This window comes from Pinus tabuliformis, chromosome X (genome assembly GCF_031772625.1).
Source record: "Pinus tabuliformis cultivar Carrire ecotype Pingquan chromosome X, CPIR1, whole genome shotgun sequence".
NCBI lineage: Eukaryota > Viridiplantae > Streptophyta > Pinopsida > Pinales > Pinaceae > Pinus > Pinus tabuliformis.
The window spans coordinates 1580629648-1580656357 of NC_142308.1; the positions used below are offsets into that span (position 1 = coordinate 1580629648).

Sequence of the window (26710 nt, forward strand, 5' to 3'; positions counted from 1 at the left end):
CCCTTAAGTTGTCTGAAAATTTTCCAGTTCATAATGGCTTTCTGCATGTGAGCAAGAGGATAAAACTGTTTTTTAATGGCTAACAGAAATTCAGGCCATGTTAAGGTAACCTTACCAAATTTCTTGATCTCCTCTTTAGTCTTGGCCTCCCACCAGACCAAGGCTGCTCCATCCATTCTCAAAGAAGCCAACTGAATCTTTGTGGCATCATCATGCATATTCTGGATCCTCAAGTAAACTTCCAACTGCCTAATCCAGTTGTCAAGCTTTTCTGCATTCACTTCACCATTAAACATAGGTAATTCGAATTTTACATCAAGCTTCAAAAAAGGACTTTTTCCAGAGGATCTATGCTTATGAACAGAAGAAGACGAGGATGAAGAGGAAGAAGGTGAAGATGGGGGTGGTGGATCACCATTACCTCCATGTCCTTTCTTGGAATGATCATCATCCTTCTTACCTCCTGAAGAGCCCTCTCCTTCATGTGGATGTTTGGACCCTTCTCCAGCCAATTTCTCATTTCTTTCTTGGTACAATATCCTCACCATTTCAGTGAGATCTAAGAAAGCCTTTCTGAAGACTCTTTCTTCTTCTCTTGGATCTGTCTCTATAGGAATTTCTCCTTCATGTTCAGACATCCTTGAAGCTTCTGCTGAGACTCTTGAGGGTGAAATTGAAGGTGGAGGTGCTGGCTCTCTGGCCTTCCTTGACTGAGGATTCTCTCGTTCTCTAGTCAAATGTCCTTCCCCTATTTTAAGTTTCAACCTAGTAAGCATCAATACTTGCAAGACAATTAGAAGATCTTTGCACAAAAACAATCAAAAGACAACTACACCAGAGATTGACTGAAAAGAGCATTTATCTACTTTGCAATTGTATAACAAGAGCATTTCGAAGGCTTCCTGGCTCATTTCAGGCTCTGTCTATAGCTTATTTGACTGATTTTGATACAAAGAAGCAACAATCTAGCTCTGATACCAACTTGATCTGAATTGAATACCTTGCAAACAAATTTCAAGTAGTTTCAAATTCAGATCAAGATGTTGGATCTACTTTATGCAAAATAAGGATCAAACCTTCTTGAGGTTTTGTGAGTTTAAAGCCTTGGCAGAGAAAGAATCTGGAAAGAAAGTAAAAGCCTTGCGTAGCGACAATGGTGGAGAGTATGTTTCCCAGCAGTTTAAAGACTTCTGTGCTGCAGAAGGAATTAAACGGGAACTAACGGCACCTCATAACCCATAATAGAATGGGGTGGCCAAAAGGAAGAACAAATCTATTGTGGGAGCAGCTCAAGTGATGTTGCATGACCAAGGCCTGCCACTTCATTTGTGGGTTGAGGCATGCAATACAACAATGTACCTTCAGAACAATAGTCCTCATCATATCTTGGGGATGAAGACACCTGTGGAGGATTTTTTGGGGAAGCGACTAGACGTGAGTCACTTTTGCATATTTGGATAATCATTTTACTATCATGTGACCAAAGATGCTCAAAAGAAGCTAGACCCAACAGTTGAGTTGGGGATACTTGTGGGGTACACAGATACACCCCACAACTATCGTGTGTTTCTGCATGCCAGTCAAAGGATCATAGTGTGTAGGGATCTGAAGTTTGACGAGCAAAGAGCCATGCAAGTGTCACTTGAGAGGGAGCTCAAGTTGCATGGAGATGAGGAACTTTTATTTCCAAAGGAAGAGGAGCCTCCTGATGATGTGGATTAGCCACATGTAGAGGATCCAGTAGTGGAGACCACCACTTCTGGAGAGTCTTCCAGAGATGGGCGGAAACGCTCACGGGACGCTGATATATTGATGCTAGATGTGAGAGAGAATGTGGGGCAACCATCCTCTCAGCGCAGACAGAGGAGATCTCTTGAGAGATACACTGGCTACATGGCCTTGGTTGGGGAGTGTGTAGCGATCGAACCTTCTTCTTTTCAGGAGGCAGTGCAGCAACCAGTCCGGGTTGATGCAATGGTAGAAGAGTACGATCCTATCATATGAAATAGTGTGTGGTATGTTGTCCCTAGACCTGGGGACAAGTCAGTGGTTAGTTCCCGATGGCTTTACAAGGTAAAGTAGGCCGCTAATGGAAATGTTGAGAAACACAAGGCAAGGTTTTTGGGCTGAGGTTTCTCTCAGGTTGAGGGGATTGACTATGATGAGACCTTTGCTCCTATAGCAGTACTCATCTATCAAATCGATGCTATCTCTATCAGCTCAGATGGGTTGGAATATCCATCAGATGGATGTGAAGACGACGTTCCTCAATGGGAATATTAAGGAAGAGTTATACATTGAGCAACCCAAAAGATTTGAGACCTTCGATCGCGAGTCGCATGTTTGCTGAATCAAGCAAGCAGTGTATGGGCTGAAGCAAACACCCTATGCTTGGTGTACAAGGATCAACAACTATTTCACCGGATTGGGCTTCACCAAGAGTGAAGTAGATGCGAACCTTTACCACATCATGGTAGAAGGTAAGCCATTGATTATTGTACTTTATGTCGATGATCTAATTTTGACAGGTGATGATCAACTGATAAAATCTTGCAAGGAGGACCTTGCAAGAGAGTTTGAGATGAAGGACATGGGCCTCCTGCACTACTTTCTAGGCATGGAAGTGTGGTAGAAAGATGGGGAAGTATTTGGGTCTCAAGGCAAGTATGCCAATGAGATACTCAAGCACTTTCACATAGAGAAGTGAAAACCCATGCAGACTCCTCTAGCTAGGAATTAGAGGAAGGAGGATGCTACTTCAGGTGAGGTAGTAGTTTCTACTGTTTATCGGCAGCTAGTGGGTTCACTTATGTATTTGGTGAACACATGACCCGACTTATGCTTTGTGGTGAACCAGCTGAGTCAAGCTATGGTTCAGCCTACCAAGCTGTTTTGGAAGGCAGCGAAGCATGTGCTGAGATATCTCAGAGGCACTACATAGTATGGATTGTGGTACAGACGGATAGAGGGAGTGAAGATGCAAGGCTTCACGGATGCGGATTAGGCTGGTAATCCATCAGACCGGAAGAGCACTTTTGGAGGAATCTTCAACCTTGGTTCAGCTGCAGTTTCTTGGTATAGCACGAAACAGAGATCAGTTGCACTTAGCTTAGTAGAGGATGAATACATGGCTGCCAGTCAGGTAGCATGAAAGGCCATTTGGATGTGGAAGATTCTAGTGGGATTTTTTGGTTAGATGATGGATCCTACAGTGATATACTTTGATAATTAGAGTTGCATAAAACTCTCTGAGAATCCAGTGTTTCATGACAGGTCCAAGCACATAGATATCCGTTACCATCATCTACGGGACTGTGTGGTCAAGATGATCATGATGTTGCAGTGTGTTTCGACTGAGCAGGATGCAGATATTTTGACTAAGGAATTATCAAAATGCAAGTTTGAGTTCCACAGAGACAGGATCAGGGTTACTGATAATCCTTTTCTTGTTGAGAGGGAGTGTTGAAATGTGTAACAAGAAATGCTAAAAATAGAAAATGCTAAAAATATCACTGCTATAAATAGCTCGGCTATAAATAGTAGTTTAGCCATTGTGGATCTTAGCAATAATGGGTGAAAAGTGAAAGTACTAAAAATAGCTTTTCTAAAAATAGCATTTCAGGATCCCTTCTTATTTTAGCCAGTCCCTGGACTAAACATAGGAAGTAAAATTCGAATTTGATATTAACATCAGTTTGCAAATTAATTAATTAATTCATCTTGAGTTAATTAGTTAAGGAAAATCAAACTTGAAGTCTATGTGAGGACATGCAACAGTTTCTCCTTTGATTGAGGGATTTATCCATTAGTTAAAGAGATAAGGATGCGTTGTAATTAGTTGGCTCAGTTAACTGAGTTAATAGTTTGTTAAATTAATGAGAGTCTAGTTAGTTAATGCTTGCATGCATGTAACTACTGTATTTCAGATAACTGAGTATTCACTCATGGATAACTCATGCATGTCAGTTCATTCAGAGACCCAGTTGAGATTAGATGGAGGGATAGTGTACTATCAATTGCAAGAATATTCCATTGTGAATATTCCTTGCATGTAGAAAGAATATTATTCCTTAAGGATTGCGCAGTTGGATCAGAGGTTATAGTGAGTTTGATGAGGCCAATTCACACATGTGACATCATTGGACCCCAATTAAAACTGCACAAGGAAATAGGAGGCTTGGAGGACTTGAGGAAGATATATTCTATGTCTATTCAGTCTGTGAGCTTTAATTGTTTGATTGCAGAGAGAGCAGGATAGCTTGAGAGCTGATTCTTTTTGTAACTTGAACAAGATTTCCACTTGTATGATAATACAGAGTTGGGGTTTTAGGCTGGTGCTTTCCCTAGTGTTATATCTTATGTGTTATGGTTGATTACTTCTCATTCTCAGTTATATCTGTTCTTGGTTGATGTTGCTCATGTTCGATTAAGCTTCCGCTAAATTGTTTGTAGAAGTAGATCAAGTGTTTTGCTTTAGTATATTGCATGACCAGGTGATCTACATTGGGAATTTCTACACAATTAGGGAGGTGATGTCCACCAAACCAAGCTTAGCTCTGAGGTACTCAAGCTTCTTGTTTAGTAATGTTTTAGTCAGTATGTTTTCTACCCATTCATTTGTAGGTAGATAGTGTAGCTCCATGACCCCATATCGTACCAAGATTTTGATGCAGTGGTACTTATTATTTATATGATTTTTCCTAACATGAAATACCAGGTCTTCTGTAAATCATATGCAACTTTCATTATCACAATGTATCCATGTAGGGATAAGCGGTCCCTCAAACAAGTTTGATAATAACTTCCTGAGCTAAGATGCTTCTCGACAAACCTCACTTGCAGCAACATATTCAACTTCAACACTACTAAAAGCAAATGTATCCTGCTTTTTGCTCATCCATGAGACCATGGAAGGCCATAGGCTAAAGAATCCACATGTTGTGCTTCTTTCGTCTATTTCACTACCACCCCAATCTGAATATGTATATCTCATGAGTTGGATTTCATTACCAGTATACTGTAGGCAATGATGTGTGGTTCCATGCAAATATCTTAGGATATGCTTTGATTTAATCCAATGATCATGTTTTGGCTCCATACGAAACTGACTGAGGACATTTATTGCAAAAAAAATGTCTGGTCTCGTATTTACCAGATACATCAAGGACCCAATCAACTGTTTGTAGCAAGTAGGATCCACTAGAATATACTCTAAACTCCCAACTTCTTTAAATTTGTTATCATAGGAGTCATCATAGGCTTGCTATCCATCATGCCAAACTTCTAAAGTATCTTAATCACATATTTATCTTGACCAAGATATATCTCATTTGACTTCTACCATACTTCTAGTCCCAAGTAATAATGCATAATCCCAAGATCCTTCATATTGAACTCGACTTCTAGCTTCTTCTTGCATTCCCGAATCTAATGATCTACACATATGACTAGCCAATCATCCACATACAAGAGTACAATGAATGGTTCACCCTAGACCACCCTGATATATAGGTTAGGATATGCAACACTCTTAGTAAAACCAAGTCTCAATAGGTATGCATCCTTTCTTGCATACCAAGCCCTAGGTGCTTGCTTTAATCCCCATAGATATTTCTTCATCCTATATACATGAGTCTCCCTTTGATTTATTTCAAATCCTTGAGGCTGCTCAATGTAAACCCCCTCATCAATGGTTCCATTGAGGAAAGTTGTCTTAACATCCATTTGATGGATGTTCCGTCCCATAGTAGAAACCAGTGAATAAAGTGTTCTTATTGTTGTATATCTAGTTATGGGAGAAAATATTTCCTTGTAATCAATCTCTTCTTTCTGTGAGAAGCTTCTTGTTACAAACCTTGATTTGTATTTATCAATGCTCCCATCTACAACATGATTTATCTTGTAAATCCATTTCGAAGTGACTATATACTTGTCATTTGGCCATGGGACAATATCCCAAACATAATTCTTCATTATGGATTGGTATTCTTCCTACATTGCATTCCTCCACTCTTGATTTTTAGTTGCATATTCATAGGAGGAAGGTTATGTTTCAATAAACTTTGTCATATATGCAACATACCAAGAATTCCTCTTTGGTATTTTACTTTCCCTAAAGGTCCATGATGTCGTATGTCCTTCTGATTCTTGTAGAATATTTCTCAACCTCTTTCAATTTTATGGAATAATCACTTGTTGTATCCACACAATCAGACCTTCAACATCTTCTTGAGTAGATGTCTGGTCTAGACCATCATTGTCCCTTGAGATATCCTCAAAGATAGGTATTTCTTATTCATTAGAGTCAACTGTAACATCCTTCAATTTCTTGTAAGCTATGCTCTTATCAAATATAACATCCTTTCTTACTTCAATTCGATGATCCTCGTTAACATAGATTCTATACACCTTTGATGAAGCACTATACCCAACAAAGATGCCCTTTATACTGGTAGAATTAGAAAGATTTTGAGGTATAAAATGGGCCTCAAAATAGAAATGTACAACCAAAATCAACCTTATAAGAACCAATAAGATTCAAGATGATGATTTCAACCATGGGGAATGATTCACCATTTTTGGAGTAAAAAAGAGAAAAGATTAAAAAAAAAAAAAACTACTTTTTCAACTTGTATTCTCAATTTAGCTCCCTACAATTTTACTCAAATTTCAAGTGGGAGCACTTGTTGGATGCAAAATTTAATTCCTCATCCAAGGAGTACCCATGTTGCATACTTTCGATGGACCTTGCTACACAAAATATGATAAATACATGAAAAAAACATTATTGTAATCATGTTTTTCATGTATTTATCATTTTTTTGTGTAGCAGGGTCCATCGAAAGTATGCAACATGGGTACTCCTTTGATGAGGAATTAAATTTTGCATCCAATAAGTGTGTCCAGGGCCAAAATTTGAGTAAAACTGTATGGAGATAAGTTGAAAATATGAGTTGAAATAGTAGTTTTTTCTATTTTTCCCTTTAAAATTTGGTAATGTAATGTAATCTTATTTTATTATTTCCACTATTAGTTTATAGTATTCCTTAGGAGGCCCATTTTAGATCTCAAAAATTCTATAATGGATCGAACTTATTTATCTTGTCCTTAGGTATATGAATATACACAGGACACCCAAATATTCAAAGGTGATCCACACTTGACTTCTTTCCTATAAATGCTTCTTCCATAGTCATGTTGTTGAGGATTTTGTGAGGACTTCGATTCTACAGGTAAATGGCTATCATACATACTTCTCCCCATATGAATTGATGGATATCTTGATCATGAAGCATGGCCTTCACACATTTTTCAATAGCTCCATTCTTCCTTTTAGCCATGCCATTTTGTTCGGGATTATAGGGAATGGAAAGCTCCATCTTGGTCCCCGCTTCCTTGCAAAAATATATTAGTTCTTTGGAGGTGTATTCTACACGATTGTCTGACCTCAAAGTCCCGATATTTATCTTGGTTAGATTCTCCACTTGATTCTTGAACTCCTGAAACTTTTTGACTACCTCATATTTATTCTTGAGGAGGTATAACCAAGATTTCCTTGAGAAATCATCAATGAAGGTTACATAAAACTGATGCCCACCAAGATACTTGACTTCCATAGGTCCACATACATCTGAATGGATGTAATCTAAAAATTCCTTATATTTGGTATCACTTCTTGCAAATGGCTTCTTTACATTCTTTCTTAGAGTACATCCCTTATAGGTCATTTCACGTTCTTCGTTAAATTTGGGGATTCCATTGACCATTTGACTTAGATATCAAAAAATATTATAATGAAGTTGTCCATACCTTTTATGCCATAGTTTGGATAATATCACATCCAAGTGGACTAGGGCATGCGATAGAGGTGTAAAAAGTCTATATAATGTCCCCTCACAAATCCCAATCACCCTCACATCATCAATACTAGAGCCCTTTCCCTAAACCAAAACTTTTTCATCAACAAAAGCAACTCTATCACTCTTATCCTCTAGACAAGAAATAGAAAGTAAGTTTTTCTTCTTAGAACATATAAAATATTGTTGAGATGAATGCTTCCACCAAATTCAAGCTCCAATGAAGTAGATCCTATCCCTTTCACTGGATAACTCTTCTTGCCTCCAAGTTCGATTGAATTAGAGGATTTTCATTTAGATTTTGAAGTTGACTACATTCTCCCATCATATGTTTGGAGGAAGCACTGTAAATAACCCATACATTATCATCCTTGAAAGTGCCGAATAAAGCGGAGAACAAGCTTCCATATACTACTTCCTTTGTGAGGTTGGAGATGATCTTAAATATTCAATCCTTGATAAATGTAGGGAGGTTTCCAAAAAACTTGAAACACTTCCTTATAACCCTTTCCATAGTGCCAACTAAGATGTGATATTTGTAGGTTTTAATCCTGTACAAAAATTACCTGCATACGAAGTCTAAAAACATAAACAATGACAAGAGCATAAAACATATATACATAAATATTTTCCCCTGGATCCCAAAATCGGGACTACTAGATTGATTTTTTGTTATTTTCCTTTCAATGTTACAATACATATATATACATGTGGAAACATTCATAAATCCCAATCAGTTAACCCTGGAATAGAACAGAACCGTAGTTCCCTTGACTAGATCTACAAAATACCATGGGAAGAAAACCATCATGCCCAAAACCATGTGCAAAACCCATGCACAAACCATAGGTAGGTTTGTCCACCTAATATAGGGTCTAATTTTTTTTCTCGGGGCGTTGCCCCGGAACTCATACAAGGGGGCTACCACCCCCCTAGAACCCGTCGACAGGGGGGCTATACTTGGCGCAATGAATAGGGGGGCTAACGCCCCCGTTGTGACCCCCTCTCATGTGCGACTAGTTATGAAAATAATATAACACACACCCAAGATTCTCCCACTTGTTGTTTTATTTTCCACATAGGGAGTCAAAAGACATATTAGTCATTGGTCCACCCCATGCAACGCCCATTGTTTTTCTACACCAAGAAAAGTTCTCAGTGCTCACAGACTTCATCAATGCATCTACACCATTCTTCAAAGAGTCCACCAACAACACCTTTTTTTCCTCAACCATATCCCTCACAAAGTGATACTGAACATCAATGTTCTTTGTCTTTGAATGATAAGTAGGGTTCTTTGCCAATAAAATTTCGCTTTGGATGTCATAGTCTATCCTTATAGCTCGCGGTACTAACCCCATACTTGAACAAAATCTATAGAACCAAACTGCTTCCTTTCTTGCATGAGTGGCTTCCATGTATTCTAACTCTATAGTTGAAAGTGCCACTACAATATGTCTCTTGCTCATCCAACTAACTACACCTCCAAATTGTTTAAACACATACCCACTTGCAGATCTTCTCTAATCTAGATCTCCAGCCCAGTCCACATCAAAAAAACCACGGATGTGCAAAAATCTATCCAATCCTATTCTTCCTTGGTAGCATAAACCATAATCAGTAGTGCCACACAAATACCTAAAAACCCACTTCACATCTGTCCAATGCTCCTTCCCTGGTTTTGAAATAAACCTACTCAATACTCCCACTGCATGTGCAATTTCTGGTCTAGTACAAAGCATTACATGCATCAGGCTACCGACTGCACTTGCGTATGGAACACGAGACATGTCCTCTTCCTCTTCTTGTGCCTTGGGACACTGTTCAACAAATAATTTTACACCTACAAGAATAGGAACCTTAACCAATTTACTATCTTGCATATTAAACCTATGCAGTATTGTCTCGACATACTTCCTCTGATTTAACCAGAGCTTCCTCTTTGTCCAATCTCATTTAATTTCCATACCCAAAATATAGTTTGCAGCACCAAGATCCTTCATGTCGAATTTGGAGGACAATTGGGTCTTCAAATCCTAGATAATTTCTTTGTCATTTCCAATCAACAATATATCATCCACATACAAGACCAGATAAATAACATGGTCAAAATTTAATTTAAAGTACACACAGTGATATGGTTTTCTTCTGGTGAAGCCAAGTCCATGTATAAATGTATCAAATTTCTGATACCGCATCCTTGGTGACTATTTTAACCCATACAAAGGATTTTTTAACCATCATACCAGTTCTTTCTTTCCCTTCACTACAAAGCCTTTAGGTTGCTTCATGTAGATCTCTTCTTTCAGATCCCCGTGAAGAAATTTCGTCTTCACATCCATTTGATCTACCTCAAAATCAAAAGCAGCAAAAACAAATAAAAGTAATCTAATAGAAGCTACCTAGGCAACAGGAGAAAAAATATCACCAAAATCAATTCCTGGCACATAGGAATAACCTTTTTATACCAACCGAGGTTTGTATTTCTCCACTTTGACTTTTGCATTCATCTTCTTCTTAAACACCCATTTGCTTCCATTGGGTTTCCTTCCAGTTGGAAACTCCACCAAATGCCAAGCTTCATTTTTGTTCAAAGATGCCATTCATCAACCATGTCCTCTTTCCAGAGTTTTCCATCCTTTGAATCTACTGTCTCCTTAACAGTTATGGGATCATCATCAGTAATAGATAAAGAAATATTTGATCAGAAAGAATATGGACTATACCTTTCTGGCTTCCTTCTTTCTCGAACTGATCTTCTCACAACTAGAGTTTGTGGCTCTTCATATTCTGATTCCTATTCGACTGTAGAGTCTGCTTCTTCCTCCTTTAGCTCAAACTCTATCTTCTCAGGTTCTTTTTGTAAGACTTCATATTTAATAACATATTTCACCTATCTAAACACCACATCTTGACTGTACATAACCTTCCTTGTTTTTGGGTTCCAAAGCTTATAACCTTTTAAACCATCCTTATACGCAATAAATATGCACCTTTCAGATTTACTATCTAACTTGGCTCTTTTCTCCTTTGGAACATGTACATATGAATCACAACCAAATACCATCAGATGTGAAAGTGAGGGTTTCTTACTAGTCCATACCTCATTTGGAGAATTTTCCTCCAATGCTGATGAAGGTGATCTATTAACTAGGTAACATGCGGTCTCCATCGCTTCTGCCCAGAATTTCTGTCCTAACCTGGCACCATTGAGAATGCTTCTTTCCTTTTCCATCAACATCATGTTCATTCTTTATGAAACTCCATTTTTCTAAGGTGTGTATGGAGTAGTCTTTTTCCGTGCTATACTATAATTCTTATAGACCTCTTCAAATTCCTTCTTGCAGAACTCTCTACCATTATCTGTCCTCAACACCTTTATCTTCTTCTTTGTCTATTTTTCCACCAAAGCCTTAAATTCTTTAAACCTATCAAATACTTCAGATTTCTTCCTAAGGAAATATATCCATGTATTCCTTGAGAAGTCATCTATAAATGATACATAGTACATGGAATTACCCAATGTTGGAACTAACACAGGTCCAAACACATCACTGTGCAATCTCTAATATCCCTTTCGCCCTCTTATCACTTGTCAGGCAGAAAGAGTCGATTGTGCGGACACAACCAACCTCCCTAGGAGCCTAAGACTCTCTAGTGACAAACAAGACAAACAAGAGCAATCCTTCTCTAAACATGCATTTACTATATAAGAAATCAAGTGTTTAGATCCTACCTGTAGTCCAACGCTGTTGTAGCAGTCCAGCCCCGCTGATCTGGATGAGCTCCTCCTTCACTTTGAAACCTGCATCCACTAACAATCAAACGATTAAATAGCACTTGATAATCTCATAGAATAAAACATATTTAACACATAGACCAAGGAGTACATGAAACAACTCATAAATAACAAGTTATTGAGAAGAATGGACTCATTAGCATTAATAGGAAACAAAAGGAACAATTACAACCTGAGCCTTGGTGTTGTGCAAGTCCCTCCCAGGGTCCATCAAGAGTTCTCCTTTACTTTGACAAAGCTCACCCACTTCCAAATAGAACAAGCAAAGATGGCAATCTCTCCTCACAAGCTTCTAAATGGGAGTCCTAATTCCAGCAGCATCTACCCTTAGAAATGTTTAGCTTTCAACCTCCTCTCCTTCTGGCCCAATGCCTGTATTTATAGTGCTCAAGAGGAAGTTAATCAGGTCCACCATCAATGGGATAATCCCCTCTTTGGGTGGGATAGCTCCCTCATTGATGGGATAAGTTCCTCTTTGGTAGGGATACATGAACCATCTGGAGGCGCTCAATACACGTCGAACAACCTTCTAGAATGCTCTAGAAATGACCACAAGTAACTTTTTAAAGATGAAACTTGCGCATTTTGACCTTTACAGGGGGACGCACCTGCCCCTTTACATACATAGCGTACAAGGACGCAGCTTTTGTGAACATTGAGTGCGTACCCGCAGGTAAGGTTGAGAGAACCTGCGTACCCAGAGATAAATACATTTATAAAGACTTTCTCTCTTTTTGGAGTTTGACATGGAGAGCAGAGGCATAAGACTTGCCCAGGAGGATAGCATGACTGTTGATAGAGCCATACTAACTGTAAATAGCCATGGTGACATTTTTTAGTGTAACAGATTGCCCCCTAAAGTGCGAAGCCTGTAATAGATTAGGGTTTTGTATTATCTAGGAAGGGTGAAGCGCTTTATCATTTCAAGGATTATCTCATGGAGAGCCTGGTCAGAACCTGCAATTTTCAACACAAAATACATGTATAAGATTATATCATCACTGAGGTAGGCATTCCCATACTCAGATCAAAACTTTAACTAACAGACTAACTACTCTGATATAGGAATGATCTTGTAGTACATCATAATCATAGACTTTTGTAGACACAGTATGGGCGCAGCCATCTGTTTATGATTAGTCTACTTAGATAATGAATACAAAACTCCTCGCAACCTGGATGGTGGAAACTAGATCCAGGGTCTTCACTTCTACTTCCCGAATTGGTACGATTCTATCCATGCGAATAAATGAGTTGATGTCGAACATGGTAGAAACCACTTGATTACCAGTCGATGATGTAAACTGTTAACAAGTGTGAGAGAGACCGCCAGTAATGTCAATGGTTCTCAAAGTACCCAGTACAATCCATGAGATGTGAATGAATGAGTTGATGTCGAACATTTCACGGAATCCTTCGATTGAAAGTCAATGATGTAAACTGACGTCAAAGGCGAGAAACCTGCCATTGATGCATGCAGACTTCAAGGTACTGACGATTTCTAAGTCATCTCTCTAGATAATGTGCTGATGTCGATAGAAAGCGACCCGTTGCAGGCAAGCCCACAACACGAAATCATTGTTCAAGTTGAAGAAATGTTGCTGTAAGGACTGACTCAGGGATGGTCAAACGGGTGACAAGTATTTTGCAGATGAAAGTTTTGTTTGCAGACCTCTTGAACACATAACGACACGACAGATGGTTTGGTGATGAATGACTCAAAGTTAATCCCCGGAACCTGGCTGAAGAATTTCAAAGTGGTTTGATCAACTGTGAGGTAAAGGATTTCCCAACCCAGGTGAATAAAGAGTGTCGTGTTCAAGAGTGGTAATAAAGTTTCTTCTGAGACAAAAGATAACAAATAGGCTCATTCTTCTCTCTTTTCCCCCACCATTTCTGGCAAGTACCTCTTTATTTTTAACAAGCTTGAGGAGGATAACATATGCTTGATTATAAGCTCATCCTTTGGATGAGTCCAACCTAGTTTTGATTCGAACCCTAGGAAGGAGTGGTTCGTTCCTGTTTGTAATTGAACAGGTCCTTTACTGTGAAGTTTTAATGAGTCCAGTATAGGAGAAACTCGACGTTTTTCAATTTTAGAGAGTCTGAAAAACTTAAGAAGACTCCAAGTTGAACTTTTTCGTAGATTTGTGTCCCTCAAGCCCGAAAAAGTATAAAATAATACCTGGGGGAACCGCTTGATCTTGCGACCAAGGAGTACTTTCATAATTAGTGTCACTGACCTGAAAAGTAAAAAGCGATCAAGGACACGTCGTTTTATTTCCAGTATCGAGTTTGAAACGACAAAAACCTGGCAACCTTTTCCTGTTTTTACGGTCAGAAAAGAGCTATAAGGGGATCGTCTTTTAATTCCGTTTTAACGAGTGTAAAAGAAACGCTCGGCAATCTTTTCATATTTTAGGAGTCAGAAAAGGGCTTAAAAGATGACTCTGGTATTTTGGTTCGTGAAAAATGACAATTTTCCCTCTAAATCCCTTTGTCCTGCACAAAAACGACACATTACTCATACCTGTTTAAGATAGGCAAAAATGCATTGAAAAATATCCTTCCATGGTGAAAAATAAACAAACCTAGCATTCATTCATCCAAAAAACCTATAAAAAGACTTTTTACCATGTCATTTTTACCATTTTACTGTTGAGGTTGAAAAAAGGGCTTTTGGCAAGAAACTTCCCGTGGTCGTTGCGGAGAATCCGACCGTCAGAATCGAACGCCGTCTCTTCCAGGTATTTCACAACATCCTCCTCTTCAATTTCATCCGATTAAAATTTTGTTTTAGGTTTTAGTTTTGGTTTTTGGGGGGTTTTGGGTTTTAAAATCCGCTCTGCGGGGTACGCAGGTGCCCTAAGGGTGACCTGCGTCCCCCGACTTTTTCCCACACAGGAAAAAGGTCGGGGTACGCAGCCCACCTTCAGGCCAGCTGCGTCCCGACGCTCTGTGCTCTAAATGCAGGGTGCGTCCCCCGCGAAGGGCAGAATTTGAAATCCCAAACCCCAAAATTAACCATTTGATATTTCCCAAACTAATTCTAATCATTATTTCTTGGTGTGTAGGGCACTCACCATGTTGGATTGGAGAGAAAGAGAGCACGAGGACGTTGATTTAGCCGCAATTAATCATCAACCTTCCATTGATGCCTTAAAAGCATGCGGACTATATAAATACTGGGCCATACCTGGCATGAGGGCTCAGGTGAGATTCTTGGAGTGGCTGGTTGAGAGATGGAACATTCATGAGCAATGCTTTTACATCGGAGGGCACCAGCTCGAGATAGAGCCCTCTGACATATACTTTCTCACTGGCTTGCCAAATAGGGGCGAGCAACTCAATCTAGCCGGGACTAGGCCGGGTGGCCAATCCCTCGCTAGTCTCCGGGCAGACTGGTGCATACCCAATCAACAGCATGCGAAAGGCGTAGAAATCAAACACATCTCTCGGCATGAACTCAAGGTTATAGCTTTCACGGTTACCAGAATTTGCGGTGCAGCCGCTTTACATATTGCCACCGGGTCCCAAATGCGGATGGCGATTGACTGTTTCCGAGGCACCATCTTCAACTGGTGCGATGCTGTGTCGGCCAATATGAAGGGCCAACTGACTAGGGAAAAGAACGGACAACTGAAGACCTTTGGATATGGGCCTCTAGTTGTGAGCTTTGCCTTAGAGAGAGTTCCGATGCTGATCCCTCAGCAACTCACTGTTGATATCTTGGGTCCTCGGGAGCCAAAGCTGATACGATGGGTTACGGTGATGGCCCGGCATCCTGACGAGGGCGCGGCGGTTGTTCGATTCCCTGATGGTTATTTTCACTGGTTAGAGGACCAGGTCTTTGCTATTCAGGACTTTCCGTACGCCGGAGTAGATTTTCGAGGTGATCCGGACATGGTTCTTCCACAGGGAGAACAATGGGACGACAGAGGTACTTTATTTTTCACAAGTTTTCAAATTATATATATATATATATATATATATATATATATATATATATATATATATATATATATATATATATATATATATATATTTTATATATATCGTCTCAAAACTGACAGTAAAAATTTTCAAAATGCAGATGTTGGTCCACAGCGCCCAGCCAACCTCCGTCCTTTCGAGAGGAGACATCCAGTTGCACCGGTACCGGCTCCACAGGACGCGGCTGCAGAGTCACTAGCTGAGTTAGAGCAGGATCTAGAGCGTCTGACGGTGGATATACCTGAGACTACCATAGATGATATTCCTATCAGACTTCAGCGCTATGTAGTCGCAGTCCCTGGGCCGTTTAGGAGGTTTTTGTGTAAGGTAGCCCGTGCAATGGTGTCGTATAGGGAGCACCACCAGTGATTGGCTAGTCACTTTTGTAGACACATATGACATTTTTGGATTTTTGTACTTATCATTTTTGCCGATCATAAGGTGTTTTTCAACCTATGATCGAAGACGATGTATATTTTTTGACACACTCCTATCTATATATATATCACTATTACCGGCTTATCTTGTTTAACATATGTGATGAAATGTTTTTAAATTTACTTGCATGATTATTGTAAATGTTTGTCCAACATTCGAGAAGCAATTGCATCTGCTAATGTATTTAAAGACCTTGGAATATGCTGATATTCAATGTAATCAAATTCACGTTCCAAGAGACGCACTCTCAAAAACAACCTTAATAACACAGGATTTCTAATGGCATATACTCTATTAAGCTGTAATACAACAAGTTCAGAATCTAACCTCACTATCAAACGTCAAATTCCAAATGAAATAGATTCGGATAATAATTCAACCACTGCACTGTATTCTGCAATGTTGTTCGTTGTTTGACCGAGGCTTACCCCATGCATAGAAACTAACTCGTCAGAGGGCGAATAGATAACCCAAGCTGCGGAAGAGATATTCCGTGTACTACGACAAGCACCATCAGAAAATCCGATGTATGTTTGGAGAGGCGTCGACATCTGCAATATCAAGAGTAAAACCAAGATAAGCTAGAATAACGACGAAAAAACACACTCTCTAATGCTAAGCACACTAACCAAACTAACAAACATACTAGCTAGAAAGAAAACCTAACCTAACTAAAAATTCTCCATACCCACCATTTAAGCATAATACCTCTTTAGGTAAAGTCCATTTCTGGGTTTACCCAAAGAGTCCCCATCAAAATCTACCAGCTCATAAGCCCCTTTTGCTAGCTTTCGCTTTACAATGTAGGGTCCATGCCACATAGGAACGAATTTTCCAGCACCTAACTTATCGTTAGCTTGATCATATAATGGCACTAGGTCTCCCTCCGAAAAACTTCAAGGGGTCACATTTCTATCATACTGAGCTTTCATTCGGTTCGCGTGAGTCTCGATTGCCAATGCAGCGTCACGTCGAGTCTCATCTAATTTAGCTAAGTATAATAAACGCTTCTCCTCTTCGAAAGTAGCTGGAAGTAATTCGACAGCCATTTGAAGTGATGGGATTTCGCATTCAATGGGTAACACAGCTTCCAAGCCATAAACTAGCTGGAAAGGAGTGAACCCTGTTGAAGTTTTCACTGAGGTTCGGTATGCCCATAGCACTGAAAATAACATGTTGTGCCAATTCGACCGATGAATACCAATGGTTCGTCGGATCATGATAACCAGAACTTTGTTGATAGACTCAACCAAACCGTTGGCTTGCGGATAATAAGGAGTAGAGCTATCGTGGCACAAACCAAGCTGGCTTGTAAGCTCAGTCATCCTGATGTTTCAAAAATGGCTCCCATGGTCAGTGATGATTGCTTGTGGGACACCAAACCTAGTTCTAATATGATTGAATACGAAAACTGCAGCTGTTTTGCCGCTTGCGTCGAATGTAGGCATCGCCTCGGCCCATTTAGTAAAATAATCAACCGCGAGGATGATATACGCATGCCCCCCGGCCGAGTGAGGGTTACAAGTAATAAAATCGATACCCCATTTGGCGAATGGACCAACGGAAATTATAGGGTGGAGAGGAGCAGGTGGTGCGTGCATCTTGCGATCAAAAACTTGGCAGTTGTGGCACTTCCGGACTGCAATGATACAATCTTTAAACATAGATGGCCAGAAATAGCCAGCGCGCAACACCTTCTGAGCTGTGGCATACCCAGACATATGACCGCCACATGCTCCAGAGTGACAATCATTCAAAACCCTCTCAGCCTCTTCGTGAGTTAAGCAACGTCGAAAAACGAAGTCTGCCCCTCGGCGATAAAGTGTATCTCCAATAATCTTGTATTGCTGGGATTGAAACCGAATTTTTCGACGTTCCGACTTTGAAGCTTCAGGCCGAAAGGTTTGGGTTTGGAGATAGATGATTATATCCCCGTACCACGGATCTAAAGTACTGATAAGAAACAAAGATTCGTCCGCAATGGACTCCTCTGCCACAGTTTCTGTGTCAGCACGCGGGAAATCACACATCAATTCCGCAAAAAAATAAGGATTTCTTAAACTTGGACTTCTCAAACTCCAAGTCGAACTCTTGCAGGATAATGATCCATTTAGAGTACTTGCCCCCTAGCAGTTGTTTTGTCAAGATATAAATCATAGGGTTGCAATCCGAAATAACTGTAGTTTTACGGAGAAGAATGTAGTGACGAAAACGCTGGACAGCTTGAACAGCTGCCAGGGCCAATTTCTCCACATGCGAATATTTTAGCTCAGTGGGGTTTAATGTCCTACTAAGATAATATATCACATGTTCCGCTCTGAATTCATCTTCTTGAACTAACACCATTCCAATAGTGGAATGCGAAGCTGCGAGGTATAAGAAGTAGTCCTGGTTGTAGTTGGGAGGATGCAACAACGGTGCATGGGTCAACGGGTGTTTAAGTGCATCAAAAGATTGTTGGGCAATCTCGTCCCAAAAGAATTGAGCGTTCTGTTTCAACAACCGTGTAAAACCTTTAGTGACCTCGGCGTAATTTGGAATGAATCGGCGTAAAAAGTTCGCTCTCCCTTGCAAACTTTGGAGTTGGCGCAAACTCGAAGGAGGAGGCAATTTGATGATAGCTTCGACCTTCGAGGGATCGACGCGAATGCCGGCTTTTGAAACAACAAATCCCAGCAATCGACCCGTCTCTATACAGAACACACACTTTTGGGGATTCAACCGAATTCGATAATGCCTACACCTCATAAAGATTGCTCGTACCAACCGCAACAAATGCACCTGGGGGAAGAGTCTACACTCCGACAGCACGCAAGGGCAGAGTATCAAGCTCAATCCCCTTGCCGGTTCCTTGACAATAATCCAAGGTTTACCGACAAGTGACCCCTGGCTCCTCGACAATGGTTAATCCGAGGTTTACCGTTTGTAATACGTGCGTGTCTGGCGTCGTTCCCAACGAGGGGGGATTGATCCCCTCACTGGTTCGGACACGAGCTCATGCTTCTCCTTTAAGAGGAGCTTTCCCAGAGTACAAATGAGACAATTGGATTTATTCTATCACAAGATAAGCTACTTGTTTGGTTTTGTTGTCTTGGAGAGTTAATTACTCACCTACTCCAAGACACTAGCCTGATCTAAATTGGTGTTTCAGAGCCCTAGTAAATAAAAGTTACTACGTTGATTTTACTTTAAGCGTTAATTTTATGGTTTTTCTTAAATACAAAAGGTAGCGGAAGTGAAACCAATGGTGTGTAGACTCGACTCAAACCACTACAAAGATGCACCTAAGATGATTTACACTACTTTTCTCTTTCAATGAAATTCCTAACTAAGAGAGTTGAGAGATGCAAATGTTATAGAAAACATCTTTCTTAGTAAAGACAATCAAAGAAACAATTCTCTTTATCTTTCCAAGCATACAAACATGACCACTCCTTACGTGCACGAAAAACTCTTTTTCTTTCAAAACTCTTCAAAGCTACTTGAAACAAAACTTTTCAAAGGAGATGTTTTTATATTTTCTCTTTATTTAATAAAGCATATAAATCTATTTTAACGAAAATCAATCTCAAAAGTTATAAAATCTATGAAAACTTGACTCACAAGCAAATCAAAAGAAATTTACTCTAAGCAAACCTAACGAGGAAAAAGCCTACAAAGATGATTCTAGGTTGTTTTACTTGACCAAAATCAAGTCAAGGACCAGCTAATGCAGAATCAAAAGACTAGTCAAAACAAAACTCAAATCTTTTTGTTCTTTTTGTAAAATGGAATTCAATACTCAATCAAGCACTTCGAAATTTGCCAAAGAGACCACTTAAAGGTAAGTTGCTCTCACAGGTAGACTTTATGACAGGTCTGACTTCTAAGAATTCTGACAAAACCAGAGAGATCTAAGGCTTGACAACTTCTACCGCCAAAGTCACTACAAGACCTACTCAAAAATCAAACCCTAGGGCTTAAACTTCTATGAAATCCACTAAAACACTCAATGCTATCGAAACAAGTTCAGGTGAAGATCTTTGAAAAGAGAATAATGGATCTGGGTAGTAAAAACTAATAAAAAGCAAAATCTAAGAGAAAAAATGCAAAAAATGGAAGTTTCTTTTAGCAGGGGACGCAGGCAACCAGTTGAGCCAGGTGCGGGCCCGCTTTGTGCACACAGCAACAGTGCGTACCATGACGCACTGTGCAATACTCAGAGGGTGCGTCCTACTGAAAAAACCAAGAAAAACTAAAATGAATCTAACCCTAAGCTAACCCACCCAAAAACAAAGTCACAGAGCCAAAAACCAGAAAAGAAATGATTTTTCTCAGATCAAAGTTGCATACAAAGGAAAAAACTTTCACATCAATGGAGTCCCCAGCGGAGTCGCCAATTTGTCAGGCGGAAAGAGTCGATTGTGCGGACACAACCAACCTCCCTAGGAGCCTAAGACTCTCTAGTGACAAACAAGACAAACAAGAGCAATCCTTCTCTAAACATGCATTTACTATATAAGAAATCAAGTGTTTAGATCCTACCTGTAGTCCAACGCTGTTGTAGCAGTCCAGCCCCGCTGATCCGGATGAGCTCCTCCTTCACTTTGAAACCTGCATCCACTAACAATCAAACGATTAAATAGCACTTGATAATCTCATAGAATAAAACATATTTAACACATAGACCAAGGAGTACATGAAACAACTCATAAATAACAAGTTATTGAGAAGAATGGACTCATTAGCATTAATAGGAAACAAAAGGAACAATTACAACCTGAGCCTTGGTGTTGTGCAAGTCCCTCCCAGGGTCCATCAAGAGTTCTCCTTTACTTTGACAAAGCTCACCCACTTCCAAATAGAACAAGCAAAGATGGCAATCTCTCCTCACAAGCTTCTAAATGGGAGTCCTAATTCCAGCAGCATCTACCCTTAGAAATGTTTAGCTTTCAACCTCCTCTCCTTCTGGCCCAATGCCTGTATTTATAGTGCTCAAGAGGAAGTTAATCAGGTCCACCATCAATGGGATAATCCCCTCTTTGGGTGGGATAGCTCCCTCATTGATGGGATAAGTTCCTCTTTGGTAGGGATACATGAACCATCTGGAGGCGCTCAATACACGTCGAACAACCTTCTAGAATGCTCTAGAAATGACCACAAGTAACTTTTTAAAGATGAAACTTGCGCATTTTGACCTTTACAGGGGGACGCACCTGCCCCTTTACATACAGAGCGTACAAGGACGCAGCTTTTGTGAACATTGAGTGCGTACCCGCAGGTAAGGTTGAGAGAACCTGCGTACCTAGAGATAAATACATTTATAAAGACTTTCTCTCTTTTTGGAGTTTGACATGGAGAGCAGAGGCATAAGACTTGCCCAGGAGGATAGCATGACTGTTGATAGAGCCATACTAACTGTAAATAGCCATGGTGACATTTTTTAGTGTAACATCACTAGAGGGGAAACTCACCCGATTCTGCTTCCCATATACACAATGTTCACAGAAATAGAAATGCATATAGTAATTAGACATACCTTCTACCATACCATTACGATGAATTATTCAAAGGCCCTTCTCTCCAATATTTCCAATTTTTTGATGGCATAGCATAGTCTTTTCTCTAGAGACCACTAGATTTTTTTCTCCACTTTCAGGAACCATAAAACTGTTGCACCCATGAATAACAATACTACCCATAAGATTGTACAAAGTTCCAATCTAAACTCCTTGCATCGATACCATTGGTCCTCGAACCATCTTGCAGGTATCTTTCTTGAACACTGTTTTTACACTTGCATCATCCATCTTGCTTACAGAAATTAGATTTTTGGTCAATGCGAGAATATGAAAAACATTGAATTTTTCTAATCCTTCCACCTTGCAACTTTAGCTTGAATTTTCTATGTTTGACGATTCTATCCTTCTTGTCATCCCCTAAGAAGTCATCACCACCATCATATTTCTCATACTCGCAGAACCCTCCTTATGGGGAGTGAAGTGAAAGGATGCACCTCAGTTAATCAACCATGCCTCATGAGGTTGACACAAAATAATATATGCCAATCATATAATAACCATTGAAAATGAAAGGGAAAAAAAATGACACCTCCACCTTATATCGACCAATTTTTTTGAATGAGAGGGTATAGAAACAATATTATTAATATGTCAACCATTCACTGCACCACGAATTAATCCTTCCTCACACATGCGATAATCAAATTGATCAGCCACAAAGAAAAAAAAGCTAACTTCATTTAGTTAAACACACCATCCACTTCTCTGACACTCTAAGAACACTGGATATCTCAGCAACAGTTGATCTTTACAAAGACCATCAAACCTCAACTTTAGGGCCCATATATTGTCCGCCTCTAACAAAAAAGTCACTGGGATAATCTACCTCCAACCATGCATAACCTTGATCTTCATCAATATTCTTGATAAAATTTCCCTGAAAAGATGCATATGGGTAATCATGATAGTATGTGCAATTCCTGCCAGCTTTCTCCGAGTAAGGTGGTGCAAGGACATCAAGTATTTCACAAGATATCACTACTATGAAAGAATGTAAATTTCCTCCATTTGTCAGATATAACACTGATGTCTCACAGGGAGCTGAGATAACAGTGTTTGCCTTCAGTTTGGCTAATCTTAGCTGTGATTTATCAGTGGCTTTTGGTATGTTAAATGGGTCAACCCAATCATAGGATTTAACATGCAATGAGCCATAAAGGATCTTTCTCAAGACAATCATTCCAGGGTGATCGTGGAGTGGGATAACAACTGATGTTGGCAAGAAAAATATACCAATAGTAAAGCTATCACATTCATAAATGTGCAAGTATGTAACATGTTATGACCAACGAGACACCATAGTTGAGTGTCGAATTATTTGCATATTTTGTCCAAAAAAAGACATACCCACGATCTTGTTCCAATGTATCCTTATTAAGCCCCACAAGTGAATATAAAATCTATAGTCCTCTCAAGAAGAAGCAAAAGAACTTCGATGATATCAGGTGACAACTTTTGCTACATAGAAAGAACCTCAAAGGGCTCTTGATCTTCAATCATGGCATTGATACACTCTTTCTGAGCCTCATCATTGATGTCCACCTTAGTCCATTCAAACAATTCCATATTGTAGCATTCATCCATAACAAACTTGGGAATTTGTAGACCACGTAAGAGCCATAATCCCTTGACATTAATAATCGAGTATAGGAATAGTGATTCCATGCTGGAAATAATAATATCACACACACACATACACACACGCGCGTGCGCACACACACACACACACGCGCGCGCGCGCGTGCACACACACACACACACACACACACACACACACACACACACACACACACACACTTAATATATCATCCACTCAAGCAATTTTGTGGTCGAATTAAAATCATAACCGAAAATAAAACATGCCATTTCACAACATTCATAATAATACAATACACACACACACACACACACACACACACACACACACACACACACACACACACACAACACTTAATATATCATCCACTCAAGCAATTCTGTGGTCGAATTAAAATCATAACCGAAAATAAAACATGCCATTTCACAACATTCATAATAATACAATACATAGCCTTTGTAATCCTCCTAGTACATTTTTTAATACCATGTTGTTAATGCCAACAATAAGCACTTTTCATTGTTGATGGAGCTATATTATCTAGTCTGTGAAATAATTTCATTATTTTCCCATATGGAAGTTACAGAGATATGACAATGATCTAACAACGACTGAACATCAATTCTCATGTACATATTTAACAAAATAGTTTTAAGTGCCTATTATTAAATGGTACACTGAGAACCTGATTGGAAGGGAGTGACCCTGAGGTGGCTTATGGAACAAGAACCAAACCCTAGTCCTTGAAAAACTATGGACAAAATGAGCCGACTAGGAGGGAGTGATGGACTTGAAAATGTATTAAGATTTGACGTCGAAGAGGCACTACATTTCCTTTCCAGGGCCTCATTCGAGAGTTGAGGCTCTCTATACATCTCTTTACATCCATAGTCTTATGTTATTCTAGAAAGTTCCCTATGAGCTTCAAATATGTAACCTAATGATAGTTTTTAGAGTGCTTTGACAATCTGAGTGATTGGACGAATGAATCAGTCTCACAAGTTGCATGATGTTTTCTAAATATATCTGTCATCAAATTAAAAATATCTCTGCCCTAATGCGCTTATATGTGTCTGATATTGTCAAATCCCATTACACTATTACCATTGAAGTGTCATTCAGTGTAGTACTTCAACCACGTGAAGGCGCCAAAGATTTGATATTATGTTCCAAACATGTACAACATAATATTAACATAATAGAGAAAAGGAAATCAAGATAGCTTAGAGTTCACGTCCATTATTTATTGCAAGGTTTTTCATACAAACACATATATATATATATTATCTCCAAGCACATTAATTAAGTCTATGAAAATTAATATTACATGCCAAAACTAAGTTCAAAAAGTTTTGACATATTTCCAAATTCAAACCGTCTTTCAAGTGACAAGAGGTTGTCATCCAGTTTGCAGCACACTTTAACGCTTGCATCCTATTTGATGAAGCATGGCATCAATCTCATCCTGATATTCCATTTCAAGTTCTTTAGGAGTTCGTTCCCCTCGTAAATACCTCCCATCAAACCAAAAAAATATGGAGTTAAAATCAATGGATTTCCTATCACAGTAAGCATTCATTAACTTAGTTGAGTACTACGTTTGATCCTGAAGAATACTTCATTTCCATCTTGGCCCTTGACTTTGATATTAATGTGGGCATCCTATTCCATGAGATTCTTCTCTTCCAACACGCTCACCGCACCAACACTCGGGGTTCCACCACTGTCAACATCAAACATGGTTGATTCTTCTACTACAACAATTTTTACAGAAAAGGACTAAAAATTCACTCAGAGTCGCTAAAACTGGCGGCCAGGATTCAAGTTCGTATCTCCATTTACATATGATATATAATTCCACCATGTGTAACATATTCCACGGACCTACAATTATAACGCTTTCTTCCACAATGTAATATTGTCAATCATAATATAATGTTGCCTCATAGCTGGAAATCATGCAACACTGCCAGAAGTTGTCCCAAAAGTTGTGCGAGGTACAAGAAAATAATAATAAGGCTATGCCAGAAAATAATAGTGACACTGCCACCATATGGTCCCTACTGTGTACGCCAACATATCCAATGTCTGAGAATGTCATATTATGCAAATATGTGACTGACACAAAAAATCCATCCATTAAGAATAATATCAGGCATATCGCTGGGCAATAACACACTGGCTCTGTAGGTGGCACTAGCTATGTAACTATTTTGAATCTGCTAAATTTTCCAGTAATTGAATGTTACCAATGACAACAAGAACTACACATTAACACAATATATTCCTCAATGCATCAATAATGTATTTTCCAAATATATATCAATGTCATCATATCATTGAGCGTTTCTCTGTCGACTTGGTCACATGGCCGTTACACAATTAAATATCCTTTGAATCACGAACCTCTGCACCAATCCCTATCATTTCTCTATCTCTACATGTCATTAATATAACACATCTCAATATAACACTTTACTGATTGGAATAATATGTAACCCATCCACATACCTTCTGTTGATGAGGTAAATCCCCTCTGCAGACAGAGGCGATCCCCACTAGCCCAGAATGGGTCTAGCAACAATCAAACAATGCTAACACGCAGGTTCCTAATTACAAATTAAAGGTAAATGATGAGAGCCTACTTGGATTCCAACGCTAGTGTTGTAGAAGAGTCGACACTACCGTTCCTTTGCTCCGGCCGGTCACGATCCTCGCGATCTCCGTGAATGGACACCTACACATGCAAAGAACGACACAAATACAAGCATAAAATCCAATAGATGCAATTATATATCGGTCAGAAAAGATATAACTCAAACATCATTACAATGAACAACAAGAGTGGAACCATAATAATAGTCATCTATTATTGATAAAAAACAAAGAAGAATACAACCATAGTTCTGACGTCAAATCCTCCTTTGGCTGGGTGATCAGCTACATATGCCTTGCAAAGCTTGTTGGGATTGGGAACAAGCCTCTCTCTCTTTGATTATGAATGCAAAGAAGACTCTTACAGCAATCTCTTAGACTTCTGAAAGTATAATTCTCCCTATGCTCGAACTAGCTTGTCAAATGCAACAGAACAAGCTTTTATAGATGGAGGAGAAGCAGATAAGATCAATCACACCATCTATGGGATTGGGTTTATCCTCAAAAAGCTATTATGGATAGAGGAAAGGGAGATAAGATTAATCACGACATCCATGGGATCAGAATTATCCTTAAAAAGCTTCATGAGTCGAAAGGAAAAAACTTTGGCGCGTGCGTTTGTTAAAAAACTTTCCCAAACTCGGTTGGCGTGGGTATAGCTCTGAGACAGAGCGCCAACTAGTGCGCCCTCTTTGGAGGATTTCCCCCATTGGCGCGAGTAATACACTGTGGATCCGCGCTAATGGAAAAAGGGAACTTTTTAAGGATATTCTGCAGGAGATGTCTTCAGGGCATATGAAGTCCATACTTA

The 26710-nt window shown here is 39.5% G+C and overlaps 1 pseudogene; it reads right to left on the reverse strand.

The window, feature by feature from the left end:
- Positions 1 to 22346: 22346 nt before the first annotated feature.
- Positions 22347 to 23312, reverse strand: LOC149146057 (plant cysteine oxidase 3 pseudogene; annotated as a pseudogene).
- Positions 23313 to 26710: the final 3398 nt, after the last annotated feature.